We start from the raw sequence: 26,115 nt of genomic DNA on the forward strand, positions 1-26,115 counted from the left end.
GTGACTCATCATGATTGGGCTTATTACAATAAGCACACTTTGGTCTATTGGCTTTGGTTTATCCCCCTTAGGAGGAGGTGGGCTTGATGTGATGTAAGGGCTAGAATCAATCTAAGACTTTGTAGGATGTGACTTCTGTTTCTTCTCCTTCTTTCCAGAAGATGTTTGAGCCACCAATACATAAGTTTGTGAGCCTGTGAGAGAATCTAACTAAGAGAGCTTAGATTTCTCTCAAGTCAAGTGATCACAAAAAACCTCGATGGATGGCATGGTAAATCTGATACCCAAAGCATCCATGGTGGAATGCTTAGAAAGTTTCCATGAAGCTTAGAAAGAATTAGGTAAATGCACTTAGTGTCAGTCTTGGTTTATGCACAACCCTACAATAAAGATTTTTTTTGTTTGAACTTAATCAAGAAGTCCTCAATGGAAGGAAAATAATCTGGTACAAGAGAGGTAAGATCTACCTTAATTTGAAGTTCTTTGAACTCATTCATTGTACCAAACAAGTCGTCAAGCCTGGTCCAAATAGCTAGATGGGTATTGCACCCATCAAGATAAAATTTTAGACTATCAGATAGGTGTAAAGTAATCAACCCCATTGCCTCATTCATCTTGTTCCTATTATGCATGACCTCAAAAGGCCTCTATAAAACTGGTTGCACTACGTCTAAACAAGACCACAACCTTTTTGAGTAGAGAAGCTGTGTCATTAGGGACTTCCATGTGTGATAGTTATGAGGGGTCAAAAGTTCTAGACAAGAAGAGGTCTTAGTCATTGTTATAGAAGTTGTTGGATTGTTTTTTGAAAAATTTCTAGCTTACTAGATGTAAATAACATAAACAATAATAGAAAACAACCCCCAAAATACAAAAAACCGAACCCCAACTAGTAGAAGGAATGCATATACAAGAAGAGAGAAAAAAAGATTCAGTTTGAGAATCATATGTACCTTTGAAAAATATTGATGAAAATAAAAGAGAATCGAGATAGTGCTCGAGAAGAGATTTTTGACACTTCTTTCAGATCAAAAAATAGAGATAAAAAAAGAAAGTTATGCCCTCTAGAAGATAGAAAGAATCATCTGACTTCAAGTAAACAAAGAGGTACCAAACTGGAAAATAATCCAAAAAATACATTCACCATCATGTCCGTCTTAGAATCATCTTTCCAATGATATTTTGTTTTCCAAAAAATGCCTCTGTATGCTCAAGTTCGAACCAAAAAATTGATAGGGCCTCTAGAAAGAAAAGTTAGATTTGCAAACCCAAAAAGAAATGAAATTGGGGCTAAAGTTTAAGCCCCCTTACCCCCATGTGACTGTTGGTAGCGTGTGGGCAGAGATGGGCGAGGTGGTGTGTGGGCAGTGAACATCAGCAATGGTGGTGCATTTAAAAATCACGATTATAATTTATAATTAAAAAAAAAAAAATTGCCTCAGAATGGGTGTTGAGGGTCATATGACCTTGGTAAGCGAAAAAAATTTGACTTGGATTTTTCCAGTGTCAAAATTCGACAAAGTTTATATGAAAATAGGTGTTTTGACATCTTTTGAATCCAACTGCGAGGGCTGTTTAGCCTCAAAGAGCTCTGATTTTCAAATATCCCCCTATTTGTATAAAAAATGCTAAAAAAATAGCTAGATCTGATTTAACAAACCCACAATCCCATTTTCTTCAAAAAATAAACAAGCTACCACAAATTTGGCTCTGATACCATGAAGGATTTGAGCAATACAAATCCACAAAGTCTGAAGAACACCTGCATGAACAAAACTGCCATAGAGAAGAAAAGACAAAGAAGAGGCAAGGGTTTGGCTTTGAAAATATGGAAAATTATATTATTAGACTGAAAAGAATGAATGAAATTTACAATTGATCAAATCCTTATAGAAGGAGATCGTAAAACTTAAAAGGGAAACCCTAAGAGGTAAATGACATTTAATAATTAATATTTAATTATTAAATAAAAATGCAAGTGCATAAAGAGAAATCTTACGAAGGGAGTAAAGGTGTAATTTAATAAATTAAATTAAATTAACCCTTTACTATAACAAATATTTTATGCATTTTAGGTTACTCGAGTATAATAATATACATTGTAAATTACATTCTTACTCTGTTGATGTGAAATATATTAAAAAACTCATAAAAAATGCAAGGAACATAGATCACTAAACCCTTGAATGTGAGTGATTTGAAATTGAAGAAGCATTTCTCATGTCATACATGCACAATCAACAAATTTAGCTATTGCCCAAGTCACTAGTATAGGTTAGAGAGAATATTTGGTCAAGCTTTCAATAGACAACATAAATCAAAGATCATAGTTAACAAAAGAAGATATAATGGAAATTAGTTCATACAAATGGAAACAGATAACACTAGAATCATTCAACTCCAAATTTGGAATTTTACCCTAAGAGTTGTGATTGAGAAGGTAGTGAATGATATACTAAATTTGTTGAGACTCACAAATGAGCCATCGTTGGCTATAGCTCTTATTTATATGATTTGGTCATTCCATATTGATATTGTAGATGTTGGTAAATTCCTTGCTTCGCTCTGGAGCCATCATGAGCTTAAATGGCCAACACATTTTGATAGAATATGGCCAATCAGTAACAATATAAGTAATATTGATTTCAATTCTAGCTAACAATTGCATACTTTTGAAAAATTTAAGATAGAAAATGGGAAAAGCTAAGCGGTTGATTGATAAGCCTTCAACAAAATTACTATAGAATTATTTTTCTAACCAACTAGACACTATGATTAGTATTTGCTAATGGATATTTCACAACACTAAAAAGTGGAGGATCTTTTGATGAATTATCACACACTAAAGAATAACAATTATGTCTCATAAAAAGGAAATAAATACTACTATATGCTACTGTAATAAAATATGATATATTTTAATATATTCTAGTATATTATAATGTATTGTGGACTATTAAATAACTCACAACATAAAAAAGTGGACGATCTTTTGATGAATTAATTGCACTATTTCAAATGTAGTTCACCTGAGTCAATGAAGTTAATAAACATAATTGTGAATATCATTGATGAAATTGGAAAACAATGATTGCATGTGCTTATCAAATAATTAAGGGATAACTGATATGAATTAATTTTTGTCTATCGAATCATTAATGCCAAAACTATTGAGGCCACTAAGGAATGACAATGTATGCTAAAGCAACAAATGCTATCCTTCAATTTAAAACACTAGATCAACTCAATAATACCCACATTAAATAACACTTAGAGAAAATAGAAATTAACTAATAAACAAATATGTCTATTCAAACATGTCTATTACTATAAAAAGCAAAAATAAACTAGCAGTTGCACATTTTCATACATGCAACGAGAAGCCAATAGAGGCAATATGTTTAGTGTAATGCATAGTTTTGAAATCTAATTCCTTAAAATAGATGAAGAGTAAGAAAGTTTTGCTTAATATAAAAAATTCTAAGTGAAAGTTGAATTGTAGAAATTGTTGATATATTAACATTTGGAAATGGAGAATCAAGGTATTTAAGATGTTTTCAAAAATCTATTTAGTTTTGTAATGTATATAAATATTCAATTTTAGAATAATAAGATAGTAAAATCTATATAGTTGTTTTGTAAGACAAGTAATGTATTCTGCATAGATAAAAATCAATTTAATCAATGGTAAATAAGTGCAATATTTTTCTATACGTTTGAATGAGAAGAATGAATTTATACATGTATTCTATTCATAATAAATGATTGATCCCTTAAAAGAATGTAATATCTTACAATTTGACACATTAGTTTTAATAAAACATCTTGAAATCTTAGTTCACCAATTTTTCTTTTTTTCATTTTTAGTTATTTTAATTCTTAATTTTAATATATATATATATATATATATATATATTTTTACATATTTAAAAATTAAAATTGCTAAATAGAAAATAGAACATTAATAATTTTATAAATAGATATATATATATTTTTAAAATGCACGTTTAAATAGTAAAATCTAGATTTTAATATAATCTTTCTATAATTTTATACATGTTAGTCTTTTAATTTTATTTTTTCATATTTAAATATTTTTATTGTAATATTTTTATTAAAAATTTATTGACCCACAAATAGCTTTTATGTATAATCTAGATTTTAATAGAAACTTTCTATACTTTTGCATATGTTTTAGATTTTCCTTTTCTTTTTAAATTTGAGTTACTAAATAATAAATAGAAACATTTCAATAAAAAATTTAATTAAATCTTATTATAATTTTTACATGTTTAAGAAGTATTTGTATTCTTTTTAAATTTAATTTATAAAACTATAAAATAAAAAATAAAAACATTAATAATTTTAAATGTGTATTTTTAAAAACAATTGTAACTATCAATAGTAATTATTTATATCACTCATTACCAATAATTTTTTTTCAATGAGTTTTTATAACTACTTGTAGAAATACGAAATATTATGCGCTAATTGTACTTTCTTACAACCTATTAATCTTCATACATAATGGCTAAACTTTTAAAAACATTATAACAATTGTGAAAGAAACTCACTAATCCAAAGGTAATGTAATCCATTTTCATTTTAAATCTGATCTAAATAGTATGACTTCACTCTAAGATCAAATTTAAATTTTTCTTGATCTTGGATTGAAGTCACGTTTTTTAGATCAAAATTTTTAAAAAGCTGTTAGGAACCTGTGTGTTCCTTCTGTTTATTTTGTCAGAGTAGTGTTGTTGGACGCATATGCTTTGTAAGTCGTCCCGTGAGTATATTTTATTATCCCACATGCATAGGTAGTATTACTTTTCTAGATCGTACTTAGTATATAAGAATAGGTTGAGGCCCTTGATGGGCACGGACGAATTTATTGTATTGAGCTTGCTCAAAGGAGGTTACCCCCTCGAAGTGGCCTGCGATCAGTAGATTCATTCTGAGTTCTGCTATCACTTTGTATTCTGTTATTTCGAGCATTCTCACGGTATTTGTATAAGGAGGTTCTTCACATCTGGTATCAGAGCACTCTCTTGGGCTCGCTGGGTGGAAATTACATCAAAACCAAACTTCAAGATCTGGATGACAAAATTTTGGGTCTTAACTTTCAGCAGTCAGCCATGAGCCGAAACCATTCAGGAGATACTGGGTCCTCTTCTGGCAATTTCCGTGGACCAAAACTTGATTTTCCACGCTTCGATGGTTCTGATCCGACTGGATGGATCTATAGGGCAGAGCAGTATTTCAGCTTGCATAATACTTTGGATAACCACAAAGTCCCCCTTGCATCTTTTCATTTGGAACATGAAGCTCTTCAATGGTTCCGTTGGTACATCAAGGCTAATGTAGGCCCAACATGGACAGAATTGTGCACCCTCATTTTGGAGCGCTTTGGCCCTAGTTCCTTTGATGATTTCACAGGAGCACTTACTAAACTGCGTCAAATAGGCACTGTAAGAGAATACCAGACAGAGTTTGAAAAATTAGCTAATCACACAGAGGGCTTGTCTGATGAATTCTTCCGTAGTTGTTTTGTCAGTGGTCTGAAGGATGCACTTCGCTCAGAAGTCAAAATGTTTCGACCTACTACAATGATGGAAGCCCTTGGGTTGGCTAAGTTAGCGGAAGACAAGATTAGTGCTCTACAACGCTCCAGATATAATTTTGTTCCATTCAGAAATACAGGTTCTCACAACCCTCCAGTCATACCAGCTCCCAGAACTACTCCGATCAAGCACTTGTCTGAAACAGAGATGCGAGTCAGGCGAGACAAAGGGCTTTGTTATAATTGTGATGAGAAATGGTCTCGGGGCCATAGATGTGTTCAGCAAAAGCTCTATCTCTTGGATGTGGATTCTCCATCGGAACTGGAAGAATATGTAGATGCTCAGGAAACAGTGGATGATGCGGTTGAGCCTCACCAGCCTGAACCTCCTTCACCAGAAGCTCCACCAGAGATATCTGTCCATGCTTTGGCAGGAGTCACTACTCCACAAACCATGCGGGTCCAGGGTTTCTTCAAGAAGATCCCTCTTACTATACTCATTGATTCTGGTAGCACTCATAACTTCATTGATCCACGAATAGCCAAACAGGCTGATTGCTTTATCCATCCCTGCTCTAGCTTTGAAGTCATGATTGCCAATGGGGGCACTTTACCTTGTAAAGGGAAATGTCGCAATGTGCGTCTCTCTATTGGAGATTATAACATGCGCTCTGACATGTTTGCCTTACCCTTAGGTGGCTGTGATGTGGTTTTGGGTGCCCAATGGTTACGCACTCTTGGCCCCATTCTCTGGGATTTTGCTGAACTTTGGATGCAGTTTTCAGCCGAGGGGCACCAACACACTTTGAAAGGCTTACAACCAGGGTCTCTCAGCATCATCAGTTCACACCGTATGGAAAAACTTCTTAAGAAGAATTCACATGGTGTCATCGCTCAGCTCCATTCCATTCAGATGCAGCCATCAGCAGTCTCTAGCACTCCTGCCGATCTCCAACACATTTTGGACAAGTATTCTGGTGTATTTGCTGAACCTGTGGGATTACCTCCTTCTCGTCCAGAGGACCATCGTATTCAGCTCCTTCCTGGCAGTGTTCCGCCCAACATCAGGCCCTACCGCTACCCATTTCATTAGAAGACCGAAATTGAGATACTTGTCCGTGACTTACTGAAGCAAGGTATTATTCGCCCTAGTACTAGTTCCTTTTCTTCTCCAGTTCTGCTTGTTCGCAAAAAAGATGGGTCATGGCGACTCTGCATTGATTTCCGAGCACTTAATCATCTCACTATAAAGGACAAGTTCCCCATTCCAGTTGTTGATGAACTTCTTGATGAACTTCATGGGGCTCATTTTTTCTCCAAGTTAGATCTTCGTTCTGGGTATCATCAAATTCGGGTTAATGAGGAGGATATACCTAAAACTGCCTTTCGCACACATGATGGTCACTATGAATTTTTAGTCATGCCCTTTGGCCTCACGAATGCTCCTTCAACATTTCAGGCAGTGATGAATAACATATTTCGACCATACCTCCGAAAATTCATTCTGGTCTTCTTTGATGATATCCTCATATATAGCAAAACTTGGGCTGAGCATCTCCATCATCTGGAGCTTGTCTTGCAACTTCTCTCTGATCATCAACTCTGTGCAAAACTATCTAAATGTGTGTTTGGCCAGGAGGAAGTGGAGTATCTCGGGCATATTGTTGCACACCATGGAGTGCGGGTGGATCCTACAAAAATAGATGCCATGAAAACTTGGCCGCATCCTAAAACTCTCAAGAGCCTTCGGGGTTTTTTGGGGTTGACTGGCTACTACCGCAAGTTTGTCAAAGATTACGGGAAAATTGCAGCACCATTGACAGCTCTGTTAAAAAAGGATGCCTTCTCCTGGACCCCTGTTGCTGAGACTGCATTTGAACAACTGAAACAGGCTATGTGCAGTACACCTGTTCTCGCGATGCCAGATTTTTCCAAACCCTTCACTATTGAGAGTGATGCTTGCGGCAATGGATTGGGTGTTGTTCTCCTGCAAGATGACCATCCTATTGCGTTCACTAGCAAAGCCCTCTCTGGTAAGAATCTAGCCCTCTCTACTTATGAAAAAGAAATGATGGCTATTTTGCATGCTGTATAGAAGTGGCGGCCATACCTCTTAGGGAGTCATTTTTGCATCAGAACCGATCACCAAAGTCTGAAATACTTCCTGGAACAACGGGTATCCTCTCCTACACAACAGCAATGGGTCAGCAAACTCATGGGGTATGATTATGAGATCACCTACAAGAAGGGTAAGGAGAATATTGTGGCAGATGCTCTTTCTCGCACATTTGATAATCAAGCTTCCCTTTCCGCTATTTCTATGCCCATTCCCAATTGGTTAGCGTCTGTTCAGCAGGGCTATGACAGTGACTCTTCTTTATCTCAAATCATTCACCAGCTAGCCAATAATCCTTCTGCTCTACCACATTACTCTTGGGATGGTGCTTCTCTTCGATACAAGGGTCGGCTAGTGCTTCCTCAGAACCCAGCTCTACATCAGGCTATTTTTTATGAACTCCATGCTTCTCCTTCAGCAGGGCACTCAGGCTTCCTCAAAACTTATGAGCGAGCCAGGAGAAACTTCTTTTGGAAAGGGATGAAACAGACGATTCAACAGATGGTGGCTGAATGTGATACTTGCCAACGCCACAAGGGTGAAACGACCCTCCTTCCTGGCTTGCTCGAACCATTGCCCATCCCTACACGGATTTGGACTGATATTTCTATGGATTTCATTGAAGGGCTTCCTAAATCTGGTGGCAAGACAGTGATCTTGGTTGTGGTTGATCGTCTCTCGAAATATAGTCATTTTTGTGCCCTCAGCCACCCCTATACTGCCTCCTCTGTTGCACAAATCTTCATGGACCAGATATTTCGTCTTCATGGACTCCCTTCTTCCATTGTCTCTAATCGTGATGCAACTTTTACCAGTCATTTTTGGACTGAACTGTTTCAGAAAACTGGCACCAAACTGAAGATGAGTTCGGGCTATCACCCACAAACTGATGGTCAAACTGAAATTGTCAATAAATGCTTGGAAACTTATCTTCGTTGCTTCACTTCCGAACAGCAACATCAGTGGGCCAAGTGGCTCCCTTTAGCTGAATGGTGGTACAATACCTCTTACCACACTGCCTCTAAAATGACTCCATATGAAGCAGTCTATGGTCAGGCACCTCCAGTGCTCCTTCCCTACACTCCCAACAGCTCACCAGTCCAGGCAGTTGACATAGTTCTCCGCAGCAGGGATCAGATTCTTCGTACCTTACAGGATAATCTTCACATGGCCCGTAATCGGATGAAACAGCAAGCAGATCAACACCGTTCTGAGCGCTCATTTCAAGTTGGGGATATGGTTTTTCTTCGTCTACAGCCATACAAACAATCCTCCCTAAAGCTGAAAGGGCGTCATAAGCTGGCCCCAAAATTTTATGGGCCTTATAAGGTTCTGCAGAAGATTGGTTCAGTTGCTTATAAACTGGAACTTCCTCCTTCTTCCCGCATTCATCCAGTCTTTCATGTTTCTTGTCTAAAGAAAGTTCTGGGTACCACTGTCAGAGCACAAACTACTCTCCCTGAAATGGATACGGAAGGATCTATTATCCTGGAGCCGGTGGCAATCATTGACCAGCGCACTCGCCAGCTTCGCTCTCGCTCCATCTCTGAGGTCTTGATTCAGTGGCATGGCATGCAACCAGAGGATGCTACCTGGGAACCCCTTCTTCAGATTCAACAACAATTTCCACACCTTAAGCTTTGAGGACAAAGCTTTTTTCTAAGGGAGAGGGGATGTTAGGAACCTGTGTGTTCCTTCTGTTTATTTTGTCAGAGTAGTGTTGTTGGACGCATATGCTTTGTAAGTCGTCCCGTGAGTATATTTTATTATCCCACATGCATAGGTAGTATTACTTTTCTAGATCGTACTTAGTATATAAGAATAGGTTGAGGCCCTTGATGGGCACGGACGAATTTATTGTATTGAGCTTGCTCAAAGGAGGTTACCCCCTCGAAGTGGCCTGCGATCAGTAGATTCATTCTGAGTTCTGCTATCACTTTGTATTCTGTTATTTCGAGCATTCTCACGGTATTTGTATAAGGAGGTTCTTCACAAAAGCTAGGGCAATTCATTTTCTTACGTAGAAATTCAATTGTAGAGCTCTAACATCTTATATATTTTATAGTTAACTCATAAGTTGACTTTACAGTACAATCATATTTTGAAGTATAAATAATAAATTGCCCTACTAATAAAAAAAACTAAGATGCAAGCCTCTAAAAAGATAATAGAGTAGTAGAGCAGAAATGAGGAATGAGTGATCTCTTTGGAATCAATCATCTACATTGTGATAAATTAAAATCTCAACTATATCCTATATTTTCAAATATACAAGCTGATGGAATGCAACAATGACACACTATAGAGTATATCTTAAAGATTTATGCATGCACTATGGTTATCGAAACTGATCAAATGGAAAAACAAGGTATATCAAGATATTTTTAAAAATATATTTAGTTTTGTAATTTGTATAAATATTAAATTTTAGAGTAATAAGATAGTAAAATCTATATAGTTATTTTGTAAGATAGTAATGTATTATGCGTAAAGCATCATAAAAATCAATTTATTCAATGGTAAATAAGCGCATAAAAATTTAAATTGCTGAATAGAAAATAACAACATTAATAATTATATTGGTATTTTTAAAAACAATTGTACTTTCTTACATATATTAATCCATTTCCATTTTAAATCTCATCTAAATATTATGACTTCACTCTAAGATCAAATTTAATTTTTTCTTGATCTTGGATCAAAGTCACAGATTTTAGATCAAATATTTTTAAAAAGCTGGAGCAGTCCATTTTCTTACTTAGAAATTCAATTGTAGACCTCTAACATCTTATATATTTTATAGTTGTCTCATAAATTGGCTTCACAGTACAATCTTATTTTGAAGTATAAATAATAAATCGCCCTGTGGATCAAAACAACTAAGATGCAAGCCTCTAAAAAGATAATAAAGTAGTAGAACAGAAATGAGGAATGAGTGTTCTCTCTGGAACGAATCATCTACATTGTGATAAATTAAAATCTCAACTATATCCTATATTTTCAAATATACAAGTTGATGGAATGCAACAACGACACACTATAGAGCATATCTTAAAGTTTTATGCATGCACTATGGTTATTGGATCTGACCTATCTGTTGAAGCAAGAAAACTACTATCAACGACCTTGAAACCACTCTATATTGCACCTTCCCTATTTCTCCTTTTGCATTTAATAAAAAATCCTCTATATTAATTTCAACATACTATTAATTAAGAAATATAAAACAAAAGGAGCAGTTACCTTCTCCACCTGGATATTCTTATTGACAAATTTGAGGAATATAGAGCCCATATTACTTTTGTTGTATCCTTGAACATATGAAAAATTGCTTCTTTATGACACCTTCTCTTGTGTTGTTGCATTTATACCCAAAACATGATTAAGGTAAACAACAAAGGAATTATTAATTTATTTATTTGATGAAGCAAATCCAACAGAAATAGAAACAGAAAAAGATAGAATGAATTTATTTCCATAATTTAATTTATTTCTATAATTTATGTGGCACAAGAATAGAAAAAAATAGATAGAAATATGGGAAACAAATCAAATAGTCAGAAAATAGTTGTAATTCGCCGGAAATAAATTTTAACGATTGAGGCTGACAATTTTCCAACAAAAAATGTAAAAATTGGGAGCAACGCTCCCACATATAAGCCTATCGGCTTAATTACAAATCATAATAGTTATTTCTAAAATGTCAGGAATAAAAAATATCTAAATCCCATCCTTAAAATAGTTAACCCGTGAAAAGAGCTCTATGACACAAAATGCCATCAGTCAATAAAGTTATATTTTTATAAACTATATTAGTAAATTTTAAAACATGTATTTTAACTTTATGAAGCTACAAATGAGTACAATAATACTACCTCCAGCAAACACAGAGAGCGGTTCACGTTATGACAAGATGTGGAAGATTAGTCCTTTTTCTGAACTGGAAGCAACTAACAAGACCTTATAAGCCAGTGATTAGACAAATTACTCAGAGACGTTTTATCATTACAGGGAGTCCACCCTTCATACGCAATGTGATGGAGAGAGAATATTTTGGACTATACTCTACATTCGCTTTGATACTGAACCTGTGTAGAACGGAAGCCACAACCGACTTCATCTGAATGAAGCTCATCTCCTTACCAAGACAAATACGAGGCCCGGCTTGAAACACAGGAAACTTGTACGGATCCTCTGCAACAAATTTCCCATTTCTCAGCCATCTCTCCGGCTTGAACTCCAGATAGTCGCTGCCCCAGATGCTTTCCATCCTGCCCATGGAATAAATACTGTAGCTCACAAACCAGCCCTTCTGGATAACATTACCGTCGGGCAGAACATCATCGGCTGCAGCGATTTTGGTATCAAGAGGCACAGGCGGGCAGAGCCTCAGAGATTCACACAGAGCCGCATGCAAATAATGCATCTCCTTCAATTCCTCAAAGCTAAACACAAACCATGATTTCGAATCTCCTTCTTTTGCTCCGCCATTTCTGGCCGCGAGAAGCTTCGAAATCTCAGAGCGAATGGTTTCTTCTACGGAGGGATGAGAAGAGATCAACCAGAAAAACCATGTCAACGCCGTGGAAGTCGTGTCTCTGCCGGCCAATATAAAACTCACCACCATGTCTCTTAAAAACAAATCTTCCTCATCGAAAGTCCTCTGCAGCTCTGGATTACCCACAACGTGAACAGCCTCCATGAATCTGGAGAGAAGATCCTGTTTTTCCTTTTTCCCCATCTCATTCCTTCTGGAACGAATTATATCCATGGCGAAGTCATCCACCACGCGAATGGCTTTCCTGAGCCGCCTTTCAGAGCCCACGTTGAGAAAGCGCTTGAATCTCCACAAGTAGGGGAAAACGTAAAAGAAGCGACCAGAGCTGATGTGGGTCGCGTCGTCGAAAGCGTCTGCGAAGGGCGAGCAAGGCATAGAAGATTGGAGGCACGCAGGATCCACACCAAATGCAACCTTGCATATATTATCAAATGCAAACCTGTGCAAAACATCTTGCATGTCTATGGAGGCGGACGTTTGGCTTACCTGGGACAGGAGCGGCATCAGGCGGCTCAGAATCTCAAATTGCACTGATTCCACCACGAAGTTTCTGAGAGACTTGGTATTAAACTCATAACTTGCAGCTTTCCTCTGCATCCTCCAGAGATCGCCGTCCACATTGAAGATTCCGCTGCCGAGGAAATCGTGGAGGAGGAAATTGAAGCGCTCTCCTTTTGGGTAGTTGACAAAGTTGGTGGTGAGAATGTGTTCCACGTTTGCAGGATTGGCAGTGTAGAAGCCCGTGACTTGTGGGCGGCGGATCATGAATGTCTTGGAAGGTGTTCTGGAAACGGCATCTGTTGCCCATTCAAGGAATCTGTTTCGGTTTCTGAGAAACTCGAATGTAATACCCATAAGAGGATATAGCGTAGGGCCCTTGTATGGTCGTGCCTTGTTCCGGCGTTTACTACTGGCTGCAATGGTGAATAGCAGGCCCAGAGAAAAGAGGAGAAAGCTAATCAAGATCGCCATTGCCTTGGATGCCTGCCTTGCCCCAAAGTCTCATTGTACAACATGATAAACCTCGGAAGGTGTTGAGGAGGCCACGTACCCAGCTTAACTGTGCGGTGACGTATAAAGATGTATATATGTGTCATGAATTGCCCGTGGTTTAAATAGTGCTGTGATTTATAAATTAATTAATAAATTCTGAAAACTGTCACATCTGGGGCAAATCCTCTTGCTAGATAGACAGCTCCTCATGAATTAGTAAAATAGGGCAACATTGCGCTATAATTTGCTTTCGGTATATTTATATTTTATTCTTTTGACACCGACATGGGTACCTACATGGATACTAATTTAGAGAATGCCTTCAAACTTACCTCCCCTCAGGCTTCTAGTTTTTTAGTTTTTTCCTACATACTGTAGTGCTGTGATTTATAAATTAATTAATAAATTCTGAAAACTGTCACATCTGGTGCAAATCCTCTGCTAGATAGACAGCTCCTCATGAATTAGTAAAATAGGGCAACATTGCGCTATAATTTGCTTTCGGTATATTTATATTTTATTCTTTTGACACCGACATGGGTACCTACATGAATACTAATTTAGAGAATGCCTTCAAACTTACCTCCCCTCAGGCTTCTAGTTTTTTCCTACATACATCTATGCATTCTTTGTTGAGCATCTAGCAATAGTGTAATATATTCTATATGGAACAGATTAGATGGCCCATCTTCTTTTTACCTTAATAAGTGTACTGAACACAAGTCCTTTCTCTTTTTTCCCCAAGGTTTTTTTTTTAAATAGAATTTTTTCTTACTTATTTTTTTTGGTTTTATCTATATAAAAATATTTTGTACATTGACTAGGTACTATGTGTGCATCTTTTATTCTTTTTCATTCTCTTCAAATTCAACATAATAGGAGTATTGGTATGAATAAGATCATCTATTTATCTAGTTTAATTTGAAGAATTATACATAATAGTATAATTAATTTTATCTATGAAATTTTATTTTGGTTTCTCAAATTATATGATTACAACATTACATGCAACTATCTTAATTTTTTCTTGATTTCACCCTTACGACTATATACCAAGGATTGTCTCATTGTACATATGATATATTATATGATCATAACCAATTTTCAAGGATAACTTTAGTGGCTAATATTCACCAATTGACTAATCTCACTCATCAGGGACGCTAGATTTGACAATTTTTTTTGCACTTTTGGGGTGTCCATGTCGCCTGCATTTTACCAAAATTAGGTCCCAAGCTTACGCTAATTGCTAATAATAGTACAAAACTATTTACATTTTAGTGATGACTTCGCCAATGGAATCTAATTTTTCTATGTAGTAATTTATATATATTCACGTAATTTTCAATGCTTATGTTAATTGATGGTCATATTCACCAACATTTGGAAAACATTTAAGTTACACTACAGATTAAGTATGTATATTTGACATGTCTCTCTATTCAAAAGACTTTTCTTGAAACTTTTTATCCTTTTTCACTTTTCTACAAAATGGATTTGATTGGGGGACACATGTCTTTACATTGGGAACTTTCTTTAAAACTTGGTATCCTTTTAAAAGTTTGACTTGAAATAGAAAGGCCATTGTTCTAGGATCATCCAATGGTTAAAAATAATAGAGGTGTTTCCCCCAAACCGTCATTCAATAATTTGAAGAAAAATTGTAATGATAATAGTGGGCTAAATTTAACCTTAAAGTTTGATAATTAATTAGGCTCCATATAATAATAATAAAATCATTGTTTGTGTATTTTTTTCCCATGATTTTCATCAATAATGAAAGATTCACAAGGATTTTATAGAACTTTCATATGATTGAAAAATAATAGCCAATAAAATTTTAAAAATTCCAACTTAAAAATAAAATTTTGCCAATAGAAATTAGTTTTTTCCCCCCTGAACTAATGTTTGATTTGCCAAAATTTTATACTTTTTTCTAAAGGGGGTTTCTTAAAGTTATCTTTGTCAATTTTGCATCATTTAAGTTTTTAATAATGTTTCTTAATCCTTCTCTAGAAGTAGAGTGGAAGTTTTAATAGATGACATACATAGTTCTAGAATCTTATGAACTTTTATTGTTTTTGTTCATTTTCTCCAAACCATAATCTATTTCTCATTTGGTAATGAATAGTAAGTTGCAAAATATTTTATCTATATATATTATGAAGGTCCAAAGGATAAGTTATTCATTTTCCAAAGGATAAGTTATTCATTTTACACTTAATATTTTATCTATATTTATTATTAAGGTCCAAAGGACAAGTTATTCATTTTACGCTTCATGTAATAAATAACACTGAACAAACTAGGGAATGAGAAATTAACAATAATATGGACATCATTTCACTATGCAATCATCATTTCATTACCCTAAATTGATAATAATGGGATATCCTAAATTCTCTCACATACTATATGAGGACTACCATTCAACACAATTCGTTATATCCAAAAAATCCTATCAATGATCAATTGTAGCTTATATAAGTCAATAATTAGAATATTAGCATGTTAATTTTGTCCATGAAATTTTATTTTGGTTTCTCAAACTATATGATTAAAACATTACATGCAATTATCTTAATTTTTCTTGTTTCTCACCCTAACAACTATATACCAAGGATTTCCTCAGTGTGCATATGATATATTATATGATCATAACCAAATTTACATTATTTAAATTTTCTTATAACATTGCTTAATCCTTACTTCTCTAGAATTAGAGTCGAAGTTCTAATAGATGACATACATAGTTATGAAATCTTATGAACTTTTATGGTTTTTGTTCATTTTCTCCAAACCATAATTTATTTCTCAAGTGGTAATGAATAGAAAGTTGCAAACTATTTTATCTATATTTATTATTAAGGTTCAAAGAACAAGTTATTCATTTTACACTTCATGTTATAAATAACACTTTAAAAACTAGGGAAGGGGGAATTAACAATAATATGGACATCATTTCACTATGAAATCATCATTTCATTACCCTATATTGATAATAATGGGATATCCTAAATTTTCTCATGACTATATGGGGACTACCATTCAACATGATTCATTAGATCCAAAAAACCTATGAATAATCAATTGTAGCTTATATAAGTAAATAATTAGAATATTAGAACCTTGATCCAAATATTCACATTGATAATTATTGTGTCAAAACAATCTTACAATGATTATGAGAAATAAACATTCAATGAAACATTACAACCATCTATTATTAATATGGCGTATAATTCCATTTATTTATTCAATGACTTAGAAGCTTACCTAGTATATATCAACAATCAAGTCCTTAGAAGAACCTAATTAAAATATTCTCTAATTTTAACTTAGGGATTGCAACATATACTTTTATCAATGTTCAATTTTGTTTAGTTAAGGTAGTTACATAGTTCCATAATGTTAATTATTGTTAGTTGGACAATTGTTATTTCTGACCCAGAAATAGCAGTAGTATTTATGGGTAGCTTGGATAGCTATTCATCCTTATCTATATATAGTACCATTAGTTATGGGTAGTTTGGATAGCTATTTGTGCATTTTCCGAGAATTAGTAAATAGTTGTTGCAAGGATAATTTTTTACTAATTTAGTGATTCCCTTTTGGACAACTTGCAACCAATTCTATTATTGGCTATTGAGTTGTCTTAATCTTAGTAGTTGGTTTGATTTAATCTTGGTCATTGGTTTTCCAATAGAGTAGTATAAAAAGGGGTCATTGGGTCATTTGGAAAGACAAGTTCTTTTTGGAGAAGCATTTTGTAGTGATAACAAATTGTCTTGCAGTGTTAGCAAGGGCACAATGTTAGCATGGGAATAACAATGTTAGCTAGTGAGAGGCAGGAAATTTTGTATCTCTTAATTTTCTGAAGTATAATATAATTCCTCATCTGTAGAATTGGTTTTCCCTTAGGGGTTTTTCTAGGGACAATTTGTCTAAAAATATTGTGTTCATTGTGTTGTGAGTTTCTTTCTGTATTTTTATTGGTGAAGTTGTAGTTGTTTATTTTTTTGATATTAGTTGAGAATTTATTTCCAATAGTTTAATAATTGTTTATGATAGGAGATTAATAATTAGTGATTGGAACAATGTTAATTTTTACATGGTATCAGAGCAATGTTGAGGGTAGAACAATTTTTCACTACGAAATAAATTTTGATCTCTTTAGATTTATTATTGCTTTAATCCCTTGAGATGGCTTCAGCTAGTTTGAGAGATCAAGACAGATTGGCTGGTGCCTTGAATTTTGGTTTCTAGAAGGCCATAATTTTTTTATTGTTAGAAGAGAATGGTATCAAGGATCATGCTACTAATTTTGTACCTATACCAATGGATGCAAAAAAGCTTGCAACACATAAGAAGGACGATGCCAAGGCAAGGAGGATTATCCTTGATGGTGTCAAGGATCATATTGTTCCACATATCACAGAGCTAGATACAATGAATAAGATGCGGGATACCATTTTGAATCTATACCAAAATGCTACCACCAATAGGAAGATGATTCTCAGAGAGAAGCTAAAGAATACCTAAATGAACCAGGGAGAAGACATTACATGTTACCTCACCAGGCTTGGACTTGTCAACGATGAGTTAGTAGTTGTTGGAGATAGTCTCAATGATGATGAGCTAGTGAGAATAGCCTTGAATGGGTTTTCTAAACAATGGAGTGTCTTTGTTCAAGTTTTTAGTGGATGAGATACTTTATTGAGTTGGAATGGACTATGGATTGATTTCACTCAGGAGGAGTTTAGACTAAGTCTCGTCAATGGGGCCAACTAGAGTCAAAAAAGGTAGGTGGAACATGAAAACATTGCCCTAGCAAGTAAAGGGAAAGAAAAGAAGGGATCTAGCAAATGATCGAATTCACAAAGTGAGAAGAAGAAGAAGGACCTTTCTAAGGTCAAGTGCTTTGGATGTCATGAGTTTGGCCACTATGTTAGTGATTTCCTAGAGAGGAATAAGGGTAAGAAGTAGGTGGAACCTTCAGCAAGTGCAGAAGAACTCTCCAGTAGAACAGAAGATGAGTTTGCACTCATAGCTTGTATGGTTAGCTCAACCTCACAGTGTGTTTGGTATATAGATAGCAAGACATCATTTCATATGATAGGAGTTAGAGAGTACTTCTCCAATTACAAGGGGGAGGAAACCAACATCCAATTATCTATGGGAAACTTGTCCAAACTCAACCCAATTGAGAAAGGGACTATTCTATTTTAGAGGGAGAATGGAAAGATAATTCTACTTCATGATGTGTTGCATGTGCTAGGCTTAGGTATGAATTTGATTTCTATATCTATTCATTGGGATAGGGTGTCTAATGTACTCTTTAGAGGGAAAAATGTGTTGATTAAGCACAAGGATTGGAAATCACCCATAACTATTAGAGTTAGGAGTGGTCACCTTTATAGGTTGTAGTTTGATACTTCTAAGGCACTCATAAGAAGCAATAATCCTAGAGATCTTGGAGAGCTATAGCATAGGAAGATGAGCCATTCTCATCATGGAGCACTTAAATTGCTTCATGAGATAGTGACATGTGTGCCAAAAGTGAGCACAACCAATGATGATGCATGTAAGGGACGTGTGTTGGGGAAGTTTGCAAAAGCATCTTTTCCAAGGAGTGATAGCAGATCCAAGGGTGTTATTGATCTAGTACATTCAGATGTTTGTGGACCGATGTCAATGAAATCTCTCAAAGGATATGAGTACTATGTTACTTTTATTGATGATTTCTCTAGGAAGACCTGGATATACTTCTTGAAGACCAAGGATAAGGATTTTAGTTGATTCCAAGAGTTCAAGGCTCTTGTGGATAATTCAATAAGAAGGAAGATAAAGGTTCTTCAATCAAAAAATGGAGGTGAGTACAAAGGGAATTTCTTCCAAGAGTTATGTACCAGAGAAGGAATCAAGAGAGAATGGATTGTTCCTTACAATCCACAACAGAATGGAGTTGTTGAGAGGAAGAATCATTCTATATCAGAGGCAACAAGGGCTATGCTACATGACCAATATATGTCTCGTTACTTATGGGTAGAGGCATATAGTACAATAGTCTACATTCAAAATAGATCTCCACAAAGGGTGCTAGGGAAGATGACACTAAAGGAGGCTTTCACAGGGAAGAAGCTAGATGTTGGTCAATCTAGGATATTTGGGGGTTTGACATATTGTCATATTCCTAGAGATGCATGTACAAAGTTAGATCAAACTACAGAGAGGGGGTACTTTGTTGGGTATAGTGAGACCTCAAAGGCATATAGGATTTTCATTCCAAGGACTAAAAGAATTATTGTCAGACATGATGTCAAGTTTATGGAGGACAAGGAATTCAGGAGATCTACAGATATTCCTTCAAATGATCAGAGTGAGCAACCAAAAGAAGCTCCAAAGCCAAGCCAAGGGCAAAAAAGCTCAAGTATAATTACTAGTACAAGTGTAGGCTCTGGTAGTGAAGATTCATAAAGTATGGAGCAATAGGTGCAATAGAAAATGTATCTAAAGGATTTAGAGTTTGACATTTCATCCTCTATAGTTGGCAGTAGGAACCATGAGGTTCCAAATACACAAAGAGATACTTAGAAGTTTGTGGGAGCTCCTAGGAAGAGTACTAGATAGCTGAGACAACCAACCAGGTTCAATGATTATGTGGCATTAGTTAGTCTATTGGTAGATAGTGAGCCTTCTAGCTATCAAGAGGCTGTAGAGCATCAAGTATGGCAAGATACTATGGTTGAGGTGTATTCCTCAATAATACAGAATGATGTGTGGGAGGTAGTTCCTAGACCAATAGATAGAGTAGTAGTTGGATCATGCTAGATCTAAAAGATAAAGCATGGTGCAGATGGTAGCATCGAGAAATACAAGGTGAGGTTTGTGGCCAAGGGGTTCTCTTAGAAGGAGGGAATAGACTACGAGGAGACATTTACTCCAGTTTCCAGGCATACTTCTATAAGAGCTATGATCTCATTTGCAGCACAAATGGGATGGCAGATCCATCAAATGGATGTCAAGACAACATTTCTTAATGGTGAGTTAAAGGAGGAGGTATACATAGAGCAACTAGAAGGTTTTTTAGCACACAACAAAGAGACCCACGTGTGTAGATTAAGGAAAGCCTTGTACGGACTCAAGTAGGCTCCTAAAGCATGGTATGAGTGCATTGATACATACTTGTAGGGAATGGGCTCTGTGAAGAGTGAAGCAGATGTGTAATGATCCCATCTTTTGGCCTTCACATTCTCCAAAGACTAAGTGGAGGATAAGAAGAAATTAAATTAATTTCTTATAAAGCCATTAAATAAATTAAAATTAAAAGGTGGCTTTATATTTAATTAATTAAATTAATTATTGTATTACAAAGGAGATGCTTCTAGAGTGTGTATTAATTATTGGAAAGGTGGAAGCCTCTAGAAGCACAATTAATTATTGCAAGAGAGGAGTTTCTAGAGAGTGCATTAATTATTGGAAGGGGGAAGCTTCTAGCACTTGCAGTTAATTAATATTTTAGTTCTTTCTAGAAGGGTGAAGGAATATGATAAATAGGGGTGAGAGTCTCATTGTTTAGCATGGGATTATTGTATCGGATGATGATGACTTGCATTTGATAAGAGCTTGGATGTGTGAATCACACTCCCTTCTTTTGGAAATAGAGGACGTGCATTCTCTGTTGTAACATTCTAGACGTCATTCCCTTAGGGTTTGGCCTTTGGAATACATCTCTTTGTAATTGATTGCAGCATTCTCAACATTAATATAAATTCAGCCTTGATTCAACTTTTGGGCATACTTTGTTGATCAATAGTATAATATGACTCTGTCACTATATCACTCACCTTGTTAGCAATAATAGGTGTACTATCATCAAAGCACACATCTACAACTGCATGCATACTGCTAAACTCCTTGTTGGATGGTTCAACGGACACAGAAGTGGCTGCTGATAGGATAATATCCTCGCATTCTCCTAATCTCATTATTGTTGCATCGCCATCCTCTGACAAAGCTTCATATGTGGACTCTTAACTTCACCAATAGCATAGCTCGGTGGTGTCTCGATCCCATCTGAAGAATCAACTACCTTCTGCGCTGGAGCAACATATGAATCGTTAATGTTGATGCCCATCTGTCTAGCCATAAGTTGCAACATCATATCCATTCGCCTATTATGCTCATGTTGCATCTGCTGCCCCTCCTCTAATGAATTAAGTAACCTAAGCATTGCATTTTCTTGATCTGGACTGGTATACATTTTGTCAAACTCTTTTCCCTTTATCTTGCTATTCCAAATTCTCTATAAGAACTCCACAGGATGGCAGGACTAATAGCTTTGATACCACTGTAATGGATACCCTAGAAATAGCTCTGATACCACTGTAATGGACACCCAGGAATTCCCAAAAGTTGAATCAAGGCTGAATTTATATTAATGCCGAGAATGCTGCAATCAATTACAAAGAGATGTATTCCAAAGGCCAAACCCTAAGGGAATGACGTCTAGAATGTTACAACAGAGAATGCACATCCTCTATTGCCAAAAGAAGGGAGTGTGATTCACACATCCAAGCTCTTATCAAATGCAAGTCATCATCATCTGATACAATAATCCCATGCTAAACAATAAGACTCCCACCCCTATTTATCCTATTCCTTCACCCTTCTAGAAAGAACTAAAACATTAATTAATTGCAAGCGCTAGAAGCTTCCCCCTTCCAATAATTAATGCACTCTCTAGAAACTCCTCTCTTGCAATAATTAATTGTGCTTCTAGAGGCTTCCATCTTTCCAATAATTAATACACACTCTAGAAGCATCTCCTTTGTAATACAATAATTAATTAAATTAATTAAATATAAAGCCACCTTTTAATTTTAATTTATTTAATGGCTTTATAAGAAATTAATTTAATTTCTTCTTATCCTCCGCTTAGTCTTTGGAGAACGTGAAGGCCAAAAGATGGGATCATTATAGGATGCTAACCTCTACTACTTGGTGGTTGGGGGTAAGATTCTCATTCTTGTTCTTTATGTGGATGACTTGTTTCTTACAAGTTTATTAGGGCTCATAGAGTATTGCAAGAGGGATCTTGCTAAAGAGATTGAGATGAAGGATTTGGGACTTATATACTACTTTCTAGGCATGGAGGTGTGGTAGAATGATGGAGAGATTTTCCTTGGTCAAGGAAATATTGCATTGAAATCTTGAAGGGATTTGGGATGGAGGATTACAAAGCCATGTCTACACCCATTATCATGAATTGGAGAAGGATGTAGATACAACTAAGGAGAAGGATGTAGATCCCACCTGATATAGATAGTTGATTGGTTCACTTATGTATTGGTCAAGACCAGGCCAAATATAACATTTGCAGTAAACTCTCTTAATTAGTTCATGTTAGAACCAAAGAGAATGCATTAGAAACCGACCAAGAATGTATTGTGTTACTTGCATGGTACACTTGAGTATGGGATTAGATATGTACAAGGTGAAGGTATCAAGTTGATAGACTATACTGATGTAGATTGGGCAAGAAGTACAACAGACAAAAGGAGCACTTCAGGGTGTTGTTTCAGTTTGGAATTAGGAGTTGTATCTTGGTTCAGTAGGAAGCAGAAGTATGTGGCTTTGAGTATAGTAGAAGCAGAATACATAGCAGCTAGAATAGCAACATGTGAAGCTATATGGCTTCAAAATTTGTTAGTAGCCTTGTTTGGTTAGAAGATTGAGACTACTGTGATACATTGTGAAAATCAGAGTTGCATCAAGTTGTATGAGAATCTAGTGTTTCATGATAGGTCTAAACATATAGATATTAGGTATCACTTCATCAGGGATTGTGTACAACAAGGTATTGTTTAGCTACAATACATACCTACAGATGAGTAGGTAGTAGACATTCTGAAAAAGGTTTTGGGAAAGGCCAAATTTATCTTCTTCAGAGATAAGATGGATGTCATGCAAAATAACTTCCTTGCTAAAAGGAAGTGTTAATTATTGTTAGTTGGACAACTATTATTTTTGACCCAAAAATAGTAGTAGTATTTACGGGTAGCTTGGAGAACTGTTTGTCCTTATCTATATATAGCAACATTAGTTATGTGTAGTTTGGACAATTGTTTGTCCACTTGCCGAGAATTAGTAAATGGTTGTTCCAAGGATAATTATTTACTAATTTAGTGATTCCCTTTTGGACACCTTGCAACCAATTCTACTATTGGCTGTTGAGTTGTCTTAATCTCAACCATTGGTTTGATTTAATCTCAGCCATTGGATTTTCAACAGAGTAGTATAAAAAGGGGTCATTGGGTCATTTGGAAAGACAAGTTTTTTTTGGAGAAGCATTTTGCAGTGATAGCAAACTATCTTGTAGTGTTAGCAAGGGTACTATGTTAGTGTGGGAATAGTAGTGGGGAATATCAGGGGGAGAAATTAGGAGGTTGTCAAAGTTCTGCTAGTGAGAGGCAAGGAATTTTGTATCTCTTGATTTGTTGAAGTTTAATATAATTCCCCATCTATAGAACTAGTTTTCCCTTAGGGGTTTTTCCAGGGACAATTTGTTCAAAAATATTGTGTTCATTGTGTTGTGAATTTCTTTCTGTATTTTTAATGGTGACGTTGCAATTGTATTACTTTTCAATATTAGTTAGGAATTTATTTCTAGTAGTTTAATAATCATTTAAGATAGGAGATTAATAATTAGTGACTGCAATAGTGTTAATTTTCACACATAAGTTGTGTTATCTTGTATCTTATATAAATCAAGCCATTTATTAATCAATTCATTCATTAATAATCACCATCAATATATTCTTTACTTACAATTTAGTATCAGAACCATTTCTTCCTATTAGACACGTGCATTAAAGAATGTAAGAATAAAGTCACTCATATAATGAAAAATGATGTTAAGAACATAGGTGAAATGTCCAACAAGATTTCAAATATCCATTCTTCTTCTTTAAGAAATTAAAATCAAATTTCCACTATACATTTTCTATAAAATGATAAAATAAAATAATTCAAATGTAAATGTTCAATTTAATCTAATTAAAAATATGAAACAAAAGATATATAAATAAAATAAAATAAAATAAAGTAATACTAAAATATTTATAAACTAAAACTAATATAGATCATTGAACTATACAAAATTATTCCTTGCCATCAATATTGCATCCAAAAATCACTCCCTAATTCTATTTAATACCCATTCCCATTTTCCACTTTTGTTTGGAAAAATAATTTATATTATTTAATAAAGTAATCTACTACTTATGTAGTTATTACAAAATGAATAAATAGGTTTACTTTTTACTTTTCATAAACAAAAAAATACTTAGATATAATATTTGAACTTCAAAGACTTGTTATCATCACTCTCTAAATCATTTTTTGATTATTTGTAGTTGGAGAAGGTTGTTATCACCTTAGTGAATATTAACTATCCTCTATGAACAAATCCTCATCATTTGCATCTTCATCAAACTAGTCATCCTCCATGAAAACATTAATAAGTTCCAAATTCATAAGTAAAAATTGTGGATTTTAATAGGTATCACATGTTCACATAAAATATTAAAAAGGATATCCAATATATCTTTTTCTTCAAATAATTAGATAATATCAAAAGAGTAATTATCATCACTCATTATAGTAATTTTTAGTTTATGCCTTCTAAGGAAAGAGCTAATATTTTCAAGCATTTATTTTGGCAATACATATTCCTTAGGAAATCATGAAAAATTAAAAAAATAATGGCAATTTAATTATTCCCTATTAATTTTTTTTTTCAAGTTTAGAACTTCCATTTTCTCATTAGAAAAACTCCTCTTTCTTAGTTGTCTTTTAATTTTTCTCATAAAAATATTTGCAACAAAAAGGGCAAGGGACCCATGGAAAGTCATTGTAATACGTGTTATATTTTCATTAAGTTGTCTCTTTATCCATTGCCCAATACTTAATGGTTCCACATACCTATTGATGTCTTTGGCTCTAGCTTTTGATGGGTTGTAATGAAAGCACGTGGACTTTGAAATCGATACAAATTTATTCATGTTACTTCTATTTTCATTGTGACTATTGTGCATAATGTTTTTTGCCAAGGGATTCATAATCTCTTCTATTATCTTATTATGTAAATTGCTTAGACTATAGCTACTTGGCTTGCACATGCTCGTAGTTTTCTTTGGAGGAGTTATTGCTGCATGCACTACTTTTAGGACTTTTTAAAATAACGAAATGTTGTAAAAATGTCATTCCTTTTCATTGTAAGTTTAACATAATCTAGCTTATTATGACTCATATAAAGATGAGCCCTTTCAAAATCTTAAAATAGATGTAGATTTAATTAGGCTAGGTGATCTAGAAGGATTCTAATTTTTTATTGCATTATTGTTTCTACTCTTAATTTATTTTTGTATAATTATTACTAGTCAATTAATTTTGTAGGTTCTACAATACAAAATTTCAATCAATAAGAATCTCAAAAGTCATTTTGGACCCTTCTTAACGAAATCAGTTCCAATAATCTTTTTCTTCTTTTTTAGTATTCAAGATCCAACATTTCTTGACATCTATATAAGGAAAGGTGATATGAGTCCTTTGAAGGAGCAATTTTCTCACTGTTTGTCTGCTAAAGATAAGATTTCTTAAATAGTGTTTTGGATATGAGCTTCTAGTTCTATGTAATTTCAACATGCATGTTAAGTGCATTCATAAGTACGTGGCATTACAATTCTATTTAGAATGAATTTTATTTATTGAGTAATGGACATGTATATCAAAAGTTAAGAAATTGATACAAAACTAACATACAACATAGTTTTTGTATAATATACAAATAAAATCGCGATGTTTGATTTTTACATATGATAACAA

General features: G+C 34.8%; 1 pseudogene across 1 annotated transcript; it reads right to left on the reverse strand.

Moving 5' to 3' along the window:
• Positions 1 to 11,488: 11,488 nt before the first annotated feature.
• On the reverse strand, positions 11,489 to 13,254 carry LOC149534431 (cytochrome P450 94A2 pseudogene; annotated as a pseudogene). Its single transcript, XR_016357171.1, has one exon. The product of XR_016357171.1 is annotated as a cytochrome P450 94A2 pseudogene (transcript).
• Between the last annotated feature and the right edge of the window lie 12,861 nt (positions 13,255 to 26,115).

This window comes from Cupressus sempervirens, chromosome 10 (assembly GCF_028749045.1).
Source record: "Cupressus sempervirens isolate cs-2001-9-10 chromosome 10, ASM2874904v1, whole genome shotgun sequence".
Classification (NCBI taxonomy): Eukaryota; Viridiplantae; Streptophyta; class Pinopsida; order Cupressales; family Cupressaceae; genus Cupressus; species Cupressus sempervirens.